Here is an 18,889-nt window from a genome sequence, read left to right on the forward strand (position 1 = left end):
TAAATATCTTCGGATCAGAAAAAAATTGGAAAATTTCAAATCGTATTTCTTAAACAATTTTATTAGTTCTCTATAATTACTTTGATTTAACGAATGCTCCGATTCATCATGTCCCGTAAATGATAATTCCTGACAACTTAAATAAATTACAATATCAATTAAACGACGTGATTATTGTTTACAATTTCTGCCGATGCTCCCAAATGAAACATCGGCAGATTTAAATGTGCCGTACCTGCCGCTTAATGTCTACGGAGACAAATATACGTTCGGTTGCTCTTCGACTTATATTTCGTTGAGTTTTACGTGTAAATCGTCAGCTCGAGATGAGCTGGGGTCGGCTTGCCGAAAACAGTTAGATGAATGGCTCGGATCATTCATTTTTTGAAAAGTCTCTTATGCGCATTGATCACTTAACGCTCGGATTGGCTGAATTCTTTTAAAAACCATGAATAAAAATCAGTCTGTATTATCTGACAGATTTTTTTTATTTCACAGATACAAATGACATCAACTCTGATTAAATTAAATATTAAAAAAAATCTACAGTGATGAGCGAGCTAATAACCGGCAAAATAGCACAAAAGATGGAAAACGTATTAAGTTGTGAGATAAAAAGAAATGAAACTAATCGAGTTGGAAAATTTAACGACATTAACCTATAAATTTACATTATATTGATTGTTTCCCACCTTTAGATGTATCGCACGAGTTTGGCAACTACCACTGTCACAGTGACAGTTTTAGTTTACATACTCCTCCGATACGTGTAAAGATTGGAAACAATCAATATAATGTAAATTTATTGGTTCATATCGCTAAATTTCCCAACTCAACTAGTTTTATTTCTTTTATCTCACAACGTAATACACGTTTTCCATCTTTTGTGCTATTTTGCCGGTTATTAGCGCGCTCATCACTGTATGTACTCCATCTAATTTACTTACCGTTGCATGTCATCCGCGTCATAGCCCGTGACGTCACATGATACCAACACGAAATATTTAGGCGGGAGGTGTGTTCTTTTTTAGAATCAGTTTGCCGAGTACACTGGCATTACAGCCATTAGACATGTTTTATTTTATACGCGTAGAAATAATATTTAAAGATTTCAATTATTGTTAACTTAAAGAAATACACAATAACATGTTTCATTTAATTTGTATAAATGGATTATAAAGCGTTTTTATAAAGCACATTTGTTCGAAATACACTGTAACTATAATCGAACGAAGGTGGTATTTTGGCATATATTGGTAACATTTATTTGACAGTTGCAGTGATGACACTTCATATTTGTTTATATTCTTTACTATAAGTATTTGTTTCATTATATTTACTGTTTTTATTATGTATTTTAACAAGATTATAACTTAATTCTTGTTTTCTATTTCTAAAGTTTTTATTTATTTACATTGAATATTAATTTATTTTGCTGTATAATCCACTTCCGCAAAAATTGTGTGATGTATTTGATTTAAAATGAATGCAAGAATTTTTTGTAATTGGGCAACAATGTCAACTTAGATCTCTAACGTAGATAATGACGTGCAACGGTAAGTAAATTAGACGGACTGTATCTGTAAATGTGTGGGTCGGCACTGCCGACCCTTACCGGCCGCCACTGAGCCCCGGACCAGATCAAATCCCTGCTGAGCTACTTAAACTTTTGGATGAGGAAAACTTTACCTACTTAACCACTTTCTTTAACAAAATTTACAACGAAGGAAAAATACCAGATGATTGGTTGGACTCATTGTTTATAACATTACCAAAGAAAAGCAGGCCCACCAAATGCAGCGATTTTAGACTAATCAGTTTAATGAGTCCCTCACTTAAGATATTTTTACGAATACGACTTCGAGAAGGCATTCGACCAAGTACAACACGATATACTTTTCAATTGCCTACAGGCTGCAGGACGACCACTACGCTAAATTTACAGTGTAGATACTGCGTTTTTGCTTACGACGGCAGTATATTGTATTTATAATGTATTAGGTATAGTTTAGTATAGTTTTTGCTTACGACGGCAGTAGGTACTAGGATATAAGACTGCTAAAATACTTATATTACAATCAAGTAGCATCTATTTAAGTTGGAGATAGTTGTACTAAAAAACTACCCATCAAATGTGGAGTGCGACAGGGTTGTGTTTTGTCACCCAGTCTCTTTAATCTGTACTCTGAAGAAATCTTTAGGGAGGCTTTGGACGACCGACAAGAGGGAGTAAGACTGAGCGGAGAAGTAATCAACAATATCAGATACGCTGATGACACAGCCGCATTCTTGCAGAAAGTTTAGAAGATCTCCAGACATTAGTAAATCTAGTCAGTGAAGCAAGTTTTCGGAGAGGCCTAAAAATAGAATAGAAATATGCTTTATTGTCACTGAAAATTATACAATTTTATGAACAAAGCTTAACATAGAGTAAATAACAATAACAAATACAATTTTCTGAAATTAGATAAATCGTCAATATAAAAAAATATACAAGTTAATAAAGTGAAGCAAAAAAACATAACCAATATATTGCAAAATTAATATAAATTGCAAATTGAACATATAACATAATAAAATACAAACAGGAACTAATAAGTTTAAGCTGCTGTATGTGACACCCAAATATAGATAAATATACTTTGGTTACTTGTACATTACTGTAATTTCTTAGTTAGTCATTAAGAAACTCTTCTACTGAATAATATTTCAACAAATAAATCAATATTGGCAAACTGGACAAAGGATTGGCATCAAGACAAAGTGGATGGCAGTTGGAAAGATAAATGTAGATCAAAGTGTGCTTTCTCTTGATGGAGAGGAGATAGAACGGATAAACCATTTTAAATACCTTGGCAGTTGGTTAAACGTAAATTGCGACTGTGATGAAGAGATAATAACCAGGACTGAAATGTCACGTAAGGCTTTTATGACCTGGAAACCAGTTTTATGTAACCGAAGCCTATCAATGAACATTCGCAAGAAGGTCCTAAAATGTTACGTGTGGTCCATAGTATTGTATAGTTGTGAGACATGAACGTTAAAAACCACAATGCTAAATAAATTAGAAGTATTCGAATTGTGGCGTTATCGACGAATCCTAAAGATATCGTGGATTTCGCACACTTCCAATAAAGATGTTCTCCAAATGATGAATTCAGAACGTCTGCTCATAAACATCATAAAGAGGAGAAAAACAGAATACTTCGGCCATATAATTAGAGGACCTAAATACCATCTACTTCGCCATATAATGCAGGGAAAAGTGGAGGGAAAAAGATGTATTGGTCGAAAGAAACTTTCATGGTTGCGTAATATTAGACAATGATGGTGTGGTTCCACGGTAGAAGAATTATTTCGCGCAGCAGCCGATAGAGAGAGGTTTCAGGTAAACATGATGATGGCCAACGTCTGAATACGGACACGGCACCTGAAGAAGAAGAACGAGGAAAGATGAAGTGGGTATCGATAGTGATTAAAGTAAATGTAAACCCATGCTTAATCAAGCCACCGGGCGATTCTCGCCAGGCTATTAACAAATTTTCTCGCGAAAATATTAAACTAAAAGTCAAACAATTAGGCATGCACGTCATAGATTTATGTAATGACATCATATCCACCGGTACAAACGACGGCAAACAAATTTATACTCAATTATTAGTTTTTTCGCTACCGTCAAGTTTAGCTAGAAAGCACTGTTGTCAAATAAAAAACATTTGTATTTATCACAGCAGCTACCGGCTACACTGTTTCTCTTTGTCTTAAGAGTGTGAAACAAAGATAAGTATCTGCACTGGCGAAGCGCCCATGTAACCACTGTTACCATTGGCAAGAGTTAAAAATCTTGCAATAAATATTTTATGACTGTTATGAAATAATTCCATTTATATTTTTTACCAACAGAAATATTTGTTAATAGTACCTAATTCAGTAAATAGCCAACTAGACGCACGAAAATATTGGCGAGATAAGAATCCATTGCACTTTATTATATGCTGTTACCAATACTGGCAGTGGTAACGCAGAAGAAACCTCGCTATCGCTCGGGACTAGCTCGTTTCTGAAAATTTTGAAGGAGCGACGGCTCTGTTAGAGACGGCGCGCGGGCACGCTGTGTATATCAGTATTGTCACCATTTTGAGGATTGGTAACATTAGTTTAGTACCTATTACAGATTATAGTGTGCGTGCATTTAAACATGGAAGAGTGTTGCTACGTATTGCGTAATTGATCAACTACTTGAAAAGTTATTCTCCTTGTATATTTTTTTTATGTATAATTTTGAAGAAAAAAAAATGATATTATTGAAAATGGAAGAATTAAAATATAAACAATAGTTTTCAAAATCTATTCTTTTTCCTACTTGTTTATTTTTTTATGTTAATTTTATGGTAGAATAATATGTTTAGTTTGTTTATTATTTATTGTTATACCTGTTACATATACATAATTACATACATATAATTTGGGAATAGTGATTTGTTTAATTTTATCCCACAGGATTGAAAACAAAAACTTATATTTGGGAGGTTCAAAATAATTTTTTTTTAAATAAGATTTTTTTACATCTGGTTTGGTAACACTTTAGAAAAAGTCACGCGTCGCCACTGAGTATCTGTAATATGTATCAAAATCATGTTGTCCTATAGAAGCTTATGTAAGATTTTTGTTTTTATCTTCTTCTTTTATGGCGTTTGGGAGATTTAGCCAGCAACATTTCTTAAAATTGACCAAACCTGCCATACAAGACTATTACGATACGAACCTAATCGACAAATCAAGGAAAGTGAAGTTGACTGTCGCCAGGGCCCCCGCTACTATATGTGCAAAGTGTGCAATGCACACGGGCGCCATTCTTTAGGGGCGCCAAAACCCAGGGTAAAAAATTGCAAAAAAATTTGAAAAAAAAAAAACAGAAATTAATTTTAAAATAAAAGTTGAGAAATTAAATAGGATTACGTATAAATAGAAGAAAAACATGAGAAAAACAAAATACTTCGGCCATATAATAATTAGAGGACCTAAATTCCATCTAATTCGCCTTATAATACAAGAAAAAGTGGAGAAAAATAGATGGATTGGTCGAAATTAACTTTCATGGTTGTGAAATATTAGATAAAGAAGACGAAGATATAATAAATACACACAAAATTTTATTAGTAGGTATATCATCCAGTTACTGCCAATTCCTATATGCAAGACCATGTCGGAAGTCAGTCATTTTAATTTATTTTGTTATAATTTTATTATGTTTGTTTCATTTTGATATTTTAGTCTACAAATAATAATCCATTTACTCACGGTTTTTGCTGTGAATTTTAAAGAACCGCTTGCATTGATATGAAATACATATTGACATACACATAATACACGCATAGCTAACAAAGTCAAAGAAAAAAAGTGATATTGTACCGATGTGTGCTTTTGCACTGGGGGTGGATTAAACCTCTTCTAGGGGGTGAAAAACATACGTTCAAAATAAGCCTGGAATTGGATAAACTAAGTTAATAGTTTTCGAGTTATTTTTTAGTTACTTATTTTTTAACAAAAACCTTGTTTTTAGACGGTTTTTCCCAAATAACTCAAAAAGTATTTTATCGAAAAAAATGCTCTTATCAAAAAAATAGCTTACAAAAAATATGGCTGGCATATAAGTCTGTAAACCCAGTAGAAGCACAGTGTAGCTAATGAAAAGTAGGTTCTTATTCTTCAAATTCCAAATCGAATATTTCAACGTGAAATAACCAAAAAATGAAGCACTTTTCGGGGAAAATCATTAAAACTTTATATTTGTTCTTTAAAAAAGTTTCTAGCATCAGAAGTAAGTTATGCTCAAAATAAAGTTTGGTCCCTTTTTTGGTAAAAGAAATCTTTTGGACAAAATTTTTTTTATCTTGAAAAAATTGCTTTTTTTTAAATTGCTTAAAAATTATTGGTGATACCAAAAATCTCAAGCAGTAAAAAATGTAGGTTTTTTCTATTCTGAATATTTTGGTTTTTTTGTTTTCCTGTAAAACAAAAATTTGTTAAGATATGGCTGTTCAAAATTTGCATATACCCGTGATTAACGACTCGTTCAAGCCCTTTTAAGTAGAACAGCCATTTCAAAAAAAGCACTTTGAACCGATGAAACTTCAGATCATATAAACAATACATAAGTAACTTGTAGTGAAGCGGTAACGATTAATTTCATTTGAGACGATTTTCTTGATTTTTTTTTATCAAAAAAGGGACCACCATTATTTTTCGCGTAACTTACTTACTTTTGAACTTAGAAACTTCAAAAACAAAAAAAAATAATGTTTCACTTTCAGTTTTTTATAAGCTTTATTTTTGGTAAGAACATTTTGTTCGATAAAATACTTACTGAACTTACTGAAAAAACTCTATAGAACAAAAGTTGCTTAAAATTAATCATTTTATCCAATTCTGTTTTTGAACGTTTCTATGTTTTTTACCCCCGAGAAAGGGTGAAACTCATATCCAGGGCAAAAGCACACATCCGCACAATATCACTTTTTTTATTTGACATGTTAGGTATGTGTATGCCAAATTCCATGTCAATGCAAGCAATTCTTTAAAATTAGGAGATTTTGCAATATTTTACTGTGAGTGACTGGACTATAAATATGACTTCTATAGTTCAGTTTTTGCTTTATTTCAAGCACCTACCTGCCTACCTTCAAAAAATAAATAGAAAAACATTATCCAAAATGCCTTAAAGGGCGCCAAAATCCTTTTTTGCACAAAGGCGCCATGCAGTTACCCTTACGGGGGCCCTGACTGTCACACTGTGGTTCCAAATGCCGAAAACGTGGTCATGAACATTTAAAGCGTATATTGTTTATACAAATCGGAATTAATTTTGATCTTAAAGGTTTTTGGCATCGCTTATTAAAAATCTGACATTATTTTTTCTAAAAAACAAAATGGCGGATCCAACATGGCGAAAAGAAATTGAAAATATCAATCAAAACACAAATTCTTTTATCAGATTTGGTATTTTGAGGTCGCTGATTACAAATCTAGCATTTATTTTTTAACAAAATAACGGATCCAATATGGCCGAAAAAAATTCGAAAATTTTATTTTAAACACAAATTTGTTTAAAATTTTATATTACAAGGGACTTTTGAAATTCCTGATTAGCAATACCTTTTCTTTATTAAGACCAATATTCAAAACCTGTTACTTATGTACAACCGCCCATACATACTCAACAATCGCCAGAATCATGTAATATGCATCACTTCCCACTTTTGTATTCAAACAACTGCCAGCAATGCATACTAAACCAAAGTGATTATATATCTTCTTACTATATACATACTTTAAGATTAATATACATTAGTCGCAGAATTTTGTACTTTTCGAATCTATCTTTACAAAATTTTGATTATTTCAAGTTGGTATATTTTCACTATTTATGCATTCACAAAAAGACATTTATTGTTACTAAATCTTAAGTTAATTTAAATCTTACATTACTACATATGAACCTACTTAAAAAATAAGAATCTGCTTTACAGCGATAAAATTGATAAACTACAAAACGTTTTACAGCGTTTTCAATATACATGTTCTTTTTCACTTTCTCCGCCGGCCAAAATAACCTCGTACATGGCTCACTTGTTCCTGGGCTATGAACCAGAATACATCCAGTCTAATCCTTTGCGTATTACGACTCTACGATAGTATGAGAAAACAACTGTAAACATGAAAATCCTTAGGGACTTTTTTTTCTCCTCGTGACCACGTTTTCAGCATTTGGAACCACTGTGTGTCGGTGTAAAATTTGAGTAGAACCTCGGGTGCCGACTACTTAAAAACATCGTTGTCCACAAACCTGCACCACGTCTCTATGGCGTAGTTGGCACAGGGCGTACAGCGCCGAGCACGCCACAGTGGTGTGGCAGTGAATGAGTTAAAAATAAACTGTCGCTATAGTTATTAAGGTACCAAGTGTATTATAAGGATAATAACGCTTAAGGTCAATGGTGTATATTGTGTCATAGGTATATACGTTGACCGAAAGCGTTATTATCTATAATACCAGTGGTGCCTTCAGCGTTTAATGTCCGAATAAATTCTTCTTTACATGCAAAAAATTTGAATGAATTTTGAATTAATTAGTTTTCAAATAAGTACATTTACCAGAAATAGTCGTAACGTAATTATTGTGGTAACCATAGTTTTACTTAGAGTTTTATTTGTCAACTTGACAGTATTTAACTAGTTATTTAAATTTAACGCCCTAGGGCATTATATCATATTTAACTGACTTCGAAATAATGTCATTATTTGTCAAATAATATACCCGCCGGACATTAATGTAAAATAAGCTAAATAAATAAAATATAATTTGACACTATATTTAATCTCCACTATTATGACAGACCAGCGGCGGATACAGAAGTGTTAAGAGGGGGGGCCGATCGGCTAAATCTTTAGATAGTTTTCTACTACGCCGGCCTTTTTTAGCCTACCGACCCACCGGAAAAGTCCCGTACTATCTCTGTATCTTTAGAGTACGAAGGGTGAGTCAAGTCCCACAGCACTTAGGCCACAATTGACCCATTGTGCATCCTCCCAAGGGGCTGTCGTCCTTAGCTCATTGTTCATCCTACCATTTCCAGGAAGGTGGACAAATAACCAGGGAACATCTCCCCTATGTCGGCACGTGTAGGACAAAGGTCGCCGAACGCATACTCTCGTATTGACGAAAACTCCAGCCATTCATATAGAATATAGAACATGCTCGACAGTTTCGTCATCTCGTTCACACCTCCTGCATAGAGGTGTGTCTCCTAGCCCCAGTGTGTGAAGGTGTTTTCTTACTTGACAATGGCCAGTTAAAAAACCAACTGTCAAGCGTAGGTTTTTCCTGGTCATAAGTTCTACCTTCTGGCTGAGACAATGGTCTACCAGATCTTCCATCTCCTTTGTTGGTGGTACGGTGACTGCAGTGGCGTGCTGGAACTTTTCAAGCGGCCCGGTGATTTTATAGAAAAGCGGCCTCCCATCCTTATTTTACCTTTTATTATCAGAATTTTTGTTTCTTATTTATAAAACACAAATACTTCTTCTTCTTCTTTTCTTCTTATATTTGTATAAATATGACTGTCTGGTTTTTAAATGTGCCTCTAGTAAGTTGTCGTTCCATCGTTTTCATGGTCTTCCCACTGATCGTTTTCCTATTGGGGAACTGTCTCTCACTATCCTTACTTCTCTATTTGTTGTCATTTGGCGTATGAGGTCATTCCATTCTATTCATCTGTTTCTTATTCAGTTATTAATATTGTCCACCTTGAATCTCCATTGTACATCTGTACTTCTAGCTCTGTGTCCCATAGAGTCTTACCATCGATTTTTCGAAGGGTTTTCATCTCCGCTGTTTCGAGCAATTTTTTTTTTGTCCTCTCCGTGTCGGGTCGTGTTTCTGCATTGGTCTGATGACTATTTTGTAAATTCTGCCTTTCATTTATTTTCCAATATTTTTATTCACTTGATCTTCCACTTCTGTTTCGAGCCATCCGTAGCTAGATGATGTGATGCCTAGATATTAAAACTCCATCACTTTTTCTATTAGCCCTGCAGCTCCAATTTACATCTTATTGGATTTGCTGTTGTAACCATGAATTTTGTCTTTTTGGGGGAAATTAACATGTTAAATATTCTGGCGGTTATGTTAAATTGGTGCAGCATACGTTGTTAGAAATGTTTGATCCTGCGAAGAGTTGAGTACGAAAGCAATAAAGTTGGTGTGATGTGAAAATCAATAAAGCTAAGACAAAAATAATGATGTTCCACAGATTCGACACTATTCAACTGATTAATATGTTACAGGAATACCAGATAGTAAACATCTTTGTCTATCTCGGGTCTAGTATTTATAACTGACGATGGTAACTGTGAAGTAGGAGTTCGTAGACATATTGGTATGGCAAAAAATGCGATGAATCGCCTAACTAAAGGAAAGACAGATTTATTTCTCAAAATATCAAGATGAGACTGGTGAATGCCCTTGTATTCTCAATATTTCAATACGGGGCAGATACTTGGACTCTTTGAGTCCAAGTGTGGTGCTTTTGAGAGCGGATGCCTTTGAGATGTGTTGCTGGAGAAGAATGCTGCGCATACCTTGGACAGCTCATAGGATAAACGTTTCCATTCTAAACCAACTCGAAATTAAAAAAAGGCTCTCCACAATATATCTGCAACGAATTCTGCAATTCTTCGGTCACGTGGTTCGCGTAGGTGACGATAGTGTGGAGATATTAATTGTTTCTGGAAACGTTCCGGGGAGAAGATCAAGAGGACGCTCACCAACTAGATGGATCGATCAAATTAAGAATTCAGCTGGAAAATCATTCTGAGAAGCTCTTAGAGCAGCTAAATATAGAGAGCAATGGAATAAAATTGTTAGGAATATTGGTGGAAATCACGATCCTAAGTAATGGGGAAACGACAAGCGAGAGAAATACGTTGTAAATCATCTTCACTTTGAGACATTAGTATTGCATCATCTGGATAGCAGATTTATTTAAGTTGTTTTTCCATTTATAGACAATATTATAAAATCTATATTATACATATATTTTTTTTAATGGATCTATCCTCGCCTATTTCAAGATAACCGTTATACATACGGTGACCATATCTTTTGAAAGAAAAAAAAGTACAAAAAACAAAAATGTATTAAAAACGCAAAATGTATCTTGTTATTGGACAAATATAACTTTTTTGCATTAAAAATAAATAAACTATGTAGCTAAACATAAAAAATTATATCAATTAAACTAAACATAACACATTACTTTAACTCTGAAAAAGTTACAAGCCTGTAATTAAGAGTTTTTAGATGATGGACCTGGAATAGCCTCAACTTCTTCCGGTTTTTTGCATCATTCATATTTTTCTGAATTTAAAATTAATTTAAGAAGGTGCTTCGACTGAAGTAAATGAAACATTTCACTTATCAGAACTTGCGTACACCAGCATCGCTGCTTTGAGAGTGAATATGGATATTTGTGACTTTTCCGACGTCCAATAATAATTATTTATTACAGAAAATAAACGCTGGATAGCCGCACTAGTACCCGGAAGACAAAAAATAAATTCGCATAATATTTGTAAGTTTTTCAGTTTGAATTGATTTACACACTTAAAAACTTTAAGCCATCGATCCTGACTATTGTTTCTTCTCTGTTCCACTCAGCAATTTTTTCACTTGTAGCCACGCCTTTCAAAATTCCCAGTTCGTCAAAGAGTTGATCTTCGTTTCACATGGTTGCCTTGGTATACAATTTAAAAGCTTCGAGAGAATAACAAACATCGTTCCATGTTATTTCACTTCTTATGCGAGCTCCACACTTTCGCCGAAGTCGATCGAGGTTCAACAAGTACGAGAGTGTAGACGGCCACCTTGTGTAACTTTGCCTCACTTCGTTCTACTTCCATTCTCTGTCGGTCTGGTCAAAGGGATCTTTGTTGGTATCGCACCGCTCTTTGTCGGTATCACACTTCCTCGCGAAGTAGAACGAGTGTGTAGAGAGGGTACTTCGGACTTCGGTCAACTTTGGCGAAGTAACTTCGCCGAGAGTGTGGAGCCCGCTTTAGATCTATGCTTTTGAATAGTTTAAATTCATGAAAATTTGTACTCCAGTTTTCTAGGTAGGTTACACATTTTGTGTAAAAATGTTTCACTTGTGCGGTGAAGTTTTGTGTGCCACCACCGCACCATAAGCCTAATGTCTCACACACTTAAAATGTTTTTAAAGATCATTCATAAACGCATTTACCAAACACTTGATATGGATATTGAAGAAACCCACTTTGGATTTACACTACTAATCCAGAGATGCTTGGATGTGAACCAGGATATGTACGTCTGTTTCATAGATTACAACAAGGCTTTCGATAAAGTCCGCCACAAAGAGCTAATGGACGTCCTCAAAAGCAAAACAGTTACAATACAATGACCTTTGAATTATAACAAATCTATATTATAAACAGCAGGCACACATACGCATTATCGAACACACATCAGAAGAGTTCGAAATTAAAAGAGGAGTGCGACAGGGGTGTGTATTGTCACTACTACTATTAAATGCATACTCTGAAGAAATTATGAAAAAAGTTCATGAGGGAGAAACAGCAGGAATAAAGGTACCTAAATGGAACGCCAATTATTAACAACAACAAGACAAGATTAACAAGATACGCGGACGACACTATCATAATAGCGGACACCCTCCAAGACCTCCAAAAGATAATGAACAAGATAGTTGAGTATGGAGAACAATATGGATTATCAATAAACATCAAGAAAACTAAATTTATGAGGATATCAAAAACCCAAAATAATGATAAAAGCCTGACAATTAAGAGGAAACAGTAGCGATCAACAGGTAGCGAAAACGCGTTCCAAGATTGCGGCTGTAATTTTGAATTTTTTTTCGAGATATTTGGCAAACGTATTCGTAATATAATAAAGAATGGCGGTACAGAGCTCAATTTGAAAAATATATTAATATGTGGAAATTACTCTGTAATTAAATACAATATTAAAAAAAACGAGCCTGTACCGCCATTAAGAAGAACAAAAAAATACACTTTCTTCAAATAAACTTTTTTATCCGATGCCTAGATTTTGTGTCATTTTGGAACTACTAATGATATAAAAAAATTTTAGTAGTTCCAAAATGACACAAAATCTAGGCATCGGATAAAAAAGTTTATTTGAAGAAAGTGTATTTTTTGTTCTTCTTAATGGCGGTACAGGCTCGTTTTTTTAATATTGTATTTAATTATAGAGTAATTTCTACATATTAATATATTTTTCAAATTGGGCTCTGTACCGCCATTCTTTATTATATTACGAATATGTGTGCCAAATATCTCGAAAAACTATTCAAAATTACAGCCGCAATCTTGGAACGCGTTTTTGCTACCTGTTGATCGCTACTGTTTCCTCTTAAAGGTAAAACTTTAGAACAAGTTGAAAACTACAACTATCTTGGCACAATAATTAATCACACAAACGATTACTCCCAAGAAATCAAAGTTCGAATAGAGAAGGCAAGAACCAACTTCAATAAAATGAGAAAGGTAGTTTGTGCAAGAGAACTGAAATAATTAAGACTTGAGAGTTAGGCTGGCAAGGTGTTATATTTCTCGACTCTGCTTTAACGGGATAGAAGCATGGTCAATTAACGCGTCGACTACTCTAAAGTTGGAAGCATTTGAATTGTGGGTAAAGGTACCTGAAGATAGCATGGACCGAGCCTGTAACAAAGTCATGAGAAGAGTCAACAAAAGAATGGAAATATTGGAAACCATCAAAACAAAAGCTGCAATACCTCGAACAGTATACAAATAAATTTGTTTAAAAGCAGTAAAAGATAAAAAATATTCATTTTTTAGAAAAAATAAGTACATTCGCGTGTCCTTAGAAAAGTTTTAAAGTACATTAGGACAATATTTAAAAAGAAGTACTGTCCTACTTAAATAAGTACATATGGTCACCGTAGTTATACACCGTTTGGTTCTGTCCACTCAGCAAAACCGAAAACATCCAAAAATACTTAACGAACTTTTCCCAGAAACACATATCTGAACAAAATATATACAATTGGTGAGTCGTATTTTGTGTAAAAGTTTGTGTTTATATTATCCGCCGATTAATGCCTATTCATGACTCAATTGAACGTCTTAATATTTTAAGCGTTTTTGAAATACAGGGTGTGTATAAAACAGATAATTGGAATTAATGCAATATTTTTCAAATGGCTCGAACACCATGTATGGAAATAAAATATTTTTGAAATGTTTTAATCTCATTCAATTAGAAATTAAAAAAAAAATTGTTGCATCTAAAATTTTTTGTGAAAAAACTTTTGACCGGCCTCAAGAGGCCGCGGTCTCTCGGTGATTGCACCGATTCGTTTATATGGCCAGCACGCCACTGGGTGACTGCAACTGAGGGTAGGTAAACCGATGCTAGTATTAACTCTATTTTTGCCTTTTGACCATGGCAATTTTACTTTAACCGCAGTTATGTCTGAGGTGCAAAGCTTCACGAGGGGGAGGCTTTGATTTTTCTGGGAACATATATTGCTGTTCTCGGTTGTTGGTTGTTTTTTAAGCTGAAGATTTGACCATTTAGACTGATAAAACCAGTTATTTTGGTCTTAGTTATCCAAGGTTCTCGGATTAATGCTATTGCATTCTCCGTTACATCCAGGTCACGGCAGATTGTCGTCGTTGCCACCTTTTTGTGTTGGAGATTGCATTGAATAATAATTACTTTTTTCCCGATGTCCTTGGCCATGGCGAAGGTGTCGTACTAATTCTTTTAGGCGTTCATTTCCTCCTCGATTGAGGAGGCGACAACCTTAGTCACACTTTGAGCTTCCTCTGCAGGGTTCGTCGACCACCATCTGAGGGTCGTCGTCCTGCTGTGGACCATGGGTGTCTCAGTCTCAGTGACCGTCTCCGGCTGCTGAGTAGGTTCCCTTGGACGCGTAGCTCAGCCTCATTGGGCTTTTCTTAACGACAGCCATGCCCTCGTCTCCGATTCCAAAGACGAACAGGTGTCCGTTTGGATCAGTCTTTACCTCGTGGTGGAAGGTGCACTGTCTCGTAACTGACATGTCTGGACTTTACGCCGTTAGCCTCTGCAGCACTCTTTCTGGGAAATCGGAGATGGTAGTAACATCCCCCGAGATCCATAGAGAGGCTTTGGTAAGCTTCCGGAGCTTATCCTGACTTATAACAGCTAGTGACGCTTCCTCCCACGGTTTGAAGTCATCTATAACCTTTTCCAGCCACTCAGTCGTCACCACATACTACTCTGATGATCTCACCAGAATAGGTCCACGATTTAAACGTGTGGCTTTTGCTTGACTGTTGGAGTTGGACAAGATTGCTCTGTCCAATTCCTCCATCAGGCTGCGTTTGATAAGGTCTTCCCGGTCAGCAGTGACCGAGTGACCTTGCCTTACGGGTTTACCTAATCTATGATAACGACCTTAAGGTGTGTCACGGCGACTTCTGCGAAGCTTTGGGAAGGGGCAGTGGCGTTTCCGCTTCTGCGTTCTTTCTTGTGCCTCTGCAGCCTGCCTTCCGTGGAAGTGCTTGGGTGAAGGCGCTTCACATCGGCGCCTGTCGCCTGTCGGTTCCTGTCCACTTTTGGAGGTGGAACTATTGTCAGAGACTCTGATGCGAGCACCTTCACCTTTGTTTTGGGAGGGGCTGGAGAGGTATGGGTGGCTCCCGTAGGCTCGTAGGTATCTTCCTGGCCTTCCTCCTTTTTTTACCTCGGCACCACAGGGTCTGAGGCGTTTTGGTCGATTTCTCTGAGGTGATCCGTGTCCAGTCTTTGTTTGGGCCGATGTTTGAGGTGAACATTGCTGTCCATCCTCCACTCCGGCTTTCGACTGAAGTGAACGTTTTGTCCTGTACTAATAAAATTTATTTATAATTCATATAATATAAAATTTATAGGTATATATATTTATATAGATATATGTAATTAATACATATATCTTAGTCAATATTATAAAATCTATTATAAAAAATGTCTAATTATCTGTTTGGAAAAAAAAAGTTAAATCACTTGGTTTGAGAGGGGGGCCGATCGCCCCCCCTTGGATCCGCCACTGTGACAGACGTCAGTTACCATCTCATCAAATATAATAATGACGTCATATATATACTCATCACTACTTCTAGCCAATGAAATGCTCACTGTAATAGGAATGGCATCATGCAGAAAATCTGATTATTCCCTATATATTTTAACAAAGGGAAAATTTCGTGCGAGCCTTATTGTTTGACTTCGATCATAGTATGTAGCACTGTCTAGTTGCTTTAGATCCATTGAGGGGATCCCATTTTACTGAATGGAAATCCTTTGTGTAATCTACGAAACAGAGCAGCATTGGTAAATGTGTTCCCTCGCTTTTTCTATTATCTGTCTGGTGTACAATATCTGCTCATGCGTTACTTTTCCTGGTACGAATCCGCATTGTTCTTCAGCTATCCTAGGAAGTAGAAAGTTCTTCAGCCGTCCATTGATTACATGTAGCAGATTTTGCTTGCGCGAGCAATAAGGGCAATGGTTTTGTAATTACTGTATAGGGTTAGTGATCCTTTTTTGCGGATAGGGATAACGGTTGCTTTGCACCACTCATCAAGCCATTCATCATATCCCTGGAGTCTTTTTATTTCTTAGTTGGTTGACAGCCGTCTCTACTTCTACTCGTAAAATGATTTGATTCTGCCTCTTTGATTGTATGTTTCTTGTGGTCTGAGACTGATGCATCTTTTGAAGTACCCAGATAACACAAAGGCATCTTAAAGAAATCTAAAAGATAACTCATTAAAGATGTTTTAGACGTCTTAAAGATGCCTGATATTTCCGGAAAGATATCTTTACGGCGTCTTAAAGATGTACGGATGTTACAAATCCTTACATCTTAATAGTCTAAGAGCTAGTGAACCGTCCGACTAACGGTCGTCCTGTAAGGCTAGAAATTTTTCTAGTGATAATTCATAGCACACCAAGGCTAAAAACCATGACCTGGCAGGCCTCAGCGGTGCACGTGTATCTACCAGGTGAATCGAAAAGTGCAAATTTAGGGAGTAAAATAAACTTTCTCCTGTAAGGTTTAAATTTAAGTATGTGTTTGAGTAAGTCATTTAGAAGAAATGTGTACAATGACAGGCGATTCTGAAGAGCATAAGACCTCGCCAGGCGAGGAGAAAGATTAGGGGTTTTTCCTACAATTATTCTTTTTGTATCGAACAAATTTTTTTAGGTTTTTTGAATCATTCCAAACAGAAAACGTCTTTAGTGATTTTTCTCTTAAGTTAACAGGTTTTGTTATATAAGCGATTGAAAATTTTGAAAATTGCGAAATCGTCCATTTTTAACCCCAAATCGGACATTTATCTAAAAATTTCAATGTTGCCAAGGTACGTAGATATTCTTTAAACATTGATTGATGAAATCCCGAAGAGTTTTTTGCAATAAAATATCGAAAACCCCTTTGTTTCTTTAATTGCTAATCAAGCGGGCGCGACACTGTAGTATAAGTGAGGACGTTTGAGTTCGCATAAATTCATTATCTCGAGAATGGGCAAATTTCAAGAGAAATCCTCAGACAGGTCGATTTTTATTTTTGAATTAGGACTTTTTGGCATCCGACGCCCTGAAGGGCACTAAGGATTATGAGAAAGAAGAAGAAGACTTTTTGGCATATATATAATGCTAGTGACGTCATCCATCTGGGCGTGAAGACGTAATCGATGATTTTTTAAAATAAGAGTAGGGGTTGTGTGATAGCTCATTTGAAAGGTTATTTAATTCTCTATTCAGTAATATAAACATTAACATAATTATTTGTACAGGGTGTACAAAAAAATTTTCTTCTATTTGTCAAATTTAATCAAAGTTAATTAAATAAAAAAAATTTTTGTACACCCTGTATAAATAATTATGTTACTGTTTATATTAGTGAATAGATAATTAAATAACCTTTCAAATGAGCTATCACACAACCCCTACTCTCATTTAAAAAAATCATCGATTACGTCATCACGCTCAGATGGATGACGTCACTAGTATTATATATATGCCAAAAAGTCCTAATTTAAACATAAAAATCGACCTGTCTGAGAATTTCTCTTGAAATTTGCCCATTCTCGAGATAATGAATTTATGCCAACTCAAACGTCCTCACTTATACTACAGTGTCGCGCCCGCTTGATTAGCAAATAAAAAACAAAGGCGTTTCCGATATTGTATTGCAAAAACTCTTTGGGATTTCATCAATCAATGTTTAAAGAATATCTATCTACCTTGGCAACTTTAAAATTTTTAGATAAATGTCCGATTTAGGGTTAAAATGGCCGATTTCGCAATTTTCAATCGCTTATATAACAAAAACTATTAATTTATGACAAAAATCACTAAAGACCTTTTCTGTTTGGAATGATTCAAAAAACTTAAAAAAATTTGTTCGATGCAAAAAGAATAATTTTAGGAAAAACCCCTAATCTTTCCCCTCGCCTGGCAAGGTCTTATGCTCTTCAGAATCGCCTGTCATTGTACACATTTCTTCTAAATGACTTACTCAAACACATACTTAAATTTAAACCTTACAGGAGAAAGTTTATTTTTCCCCCTAAAGGACATCGCACACATCTTATGGAAAATATAATGTCACTCAAATTCAATAAAATTTATACGATTAGATTCGTTTTAATATAACGATCAATTCTTATCATTGCGCCAACTCTTAATTATGATTAATTACGGCGCAAATTGCAATTAAAGTTTATCGAAATCACATTTTTGGAGTCCATAAAATGTTAGTTTACAATCATTATTGCTCTGAGTGCTATTCATAACAGCTTAAATCCCGCTAGGCCTAAGCGGATTAGTGAAACTAATCCGCTGATTTATGGAGTACCGAAAATCTGGGTATTTTAAAATATTTTTTCTCTCTCTAACTTATGTACCTACCCATTTGATTTCAGATTTATTTATATCAATTTCTGCTCTTATTTTTGAAAATAGAGTTGGCGCAATGATAAGATTTGATCGTTAATTTAAAACGAATCTATTGGTATAAATTTTATTGAATTTGAGTGACATTATATTTTCCATAAGATGTGTGCGATGTCCTTTGCACTTTTCGATTCACCTGGTAGCTACACGTGCACCGCTGATGCCTGACAGGTCATGGTTTTTAGCCTTGGTGTGCTATGAATTATCACTAGAAAAATTTCTAGCCTTACAGGACGACCGTTAGTCGGAGGGTTCACTAGCTCTTAGACTATAAAGATGTCTTTTTTTGTCTATTATTAAGGTGTTTAGGAT

Source organism: Diabrotica virgifera, chromosome 8 (assembly GCF_917563875.1).
Source record: "Diabrotica virgifera virgifera chromosome 8, PGI_DIABVI_V3a".
NCBI classification, from domain to species: Eukaryota; Metazoa; Arthropoda; class Insecta; order Coleoptera; family Chrysomelidae; genus Diabrotica; species Diabrotica virgifera.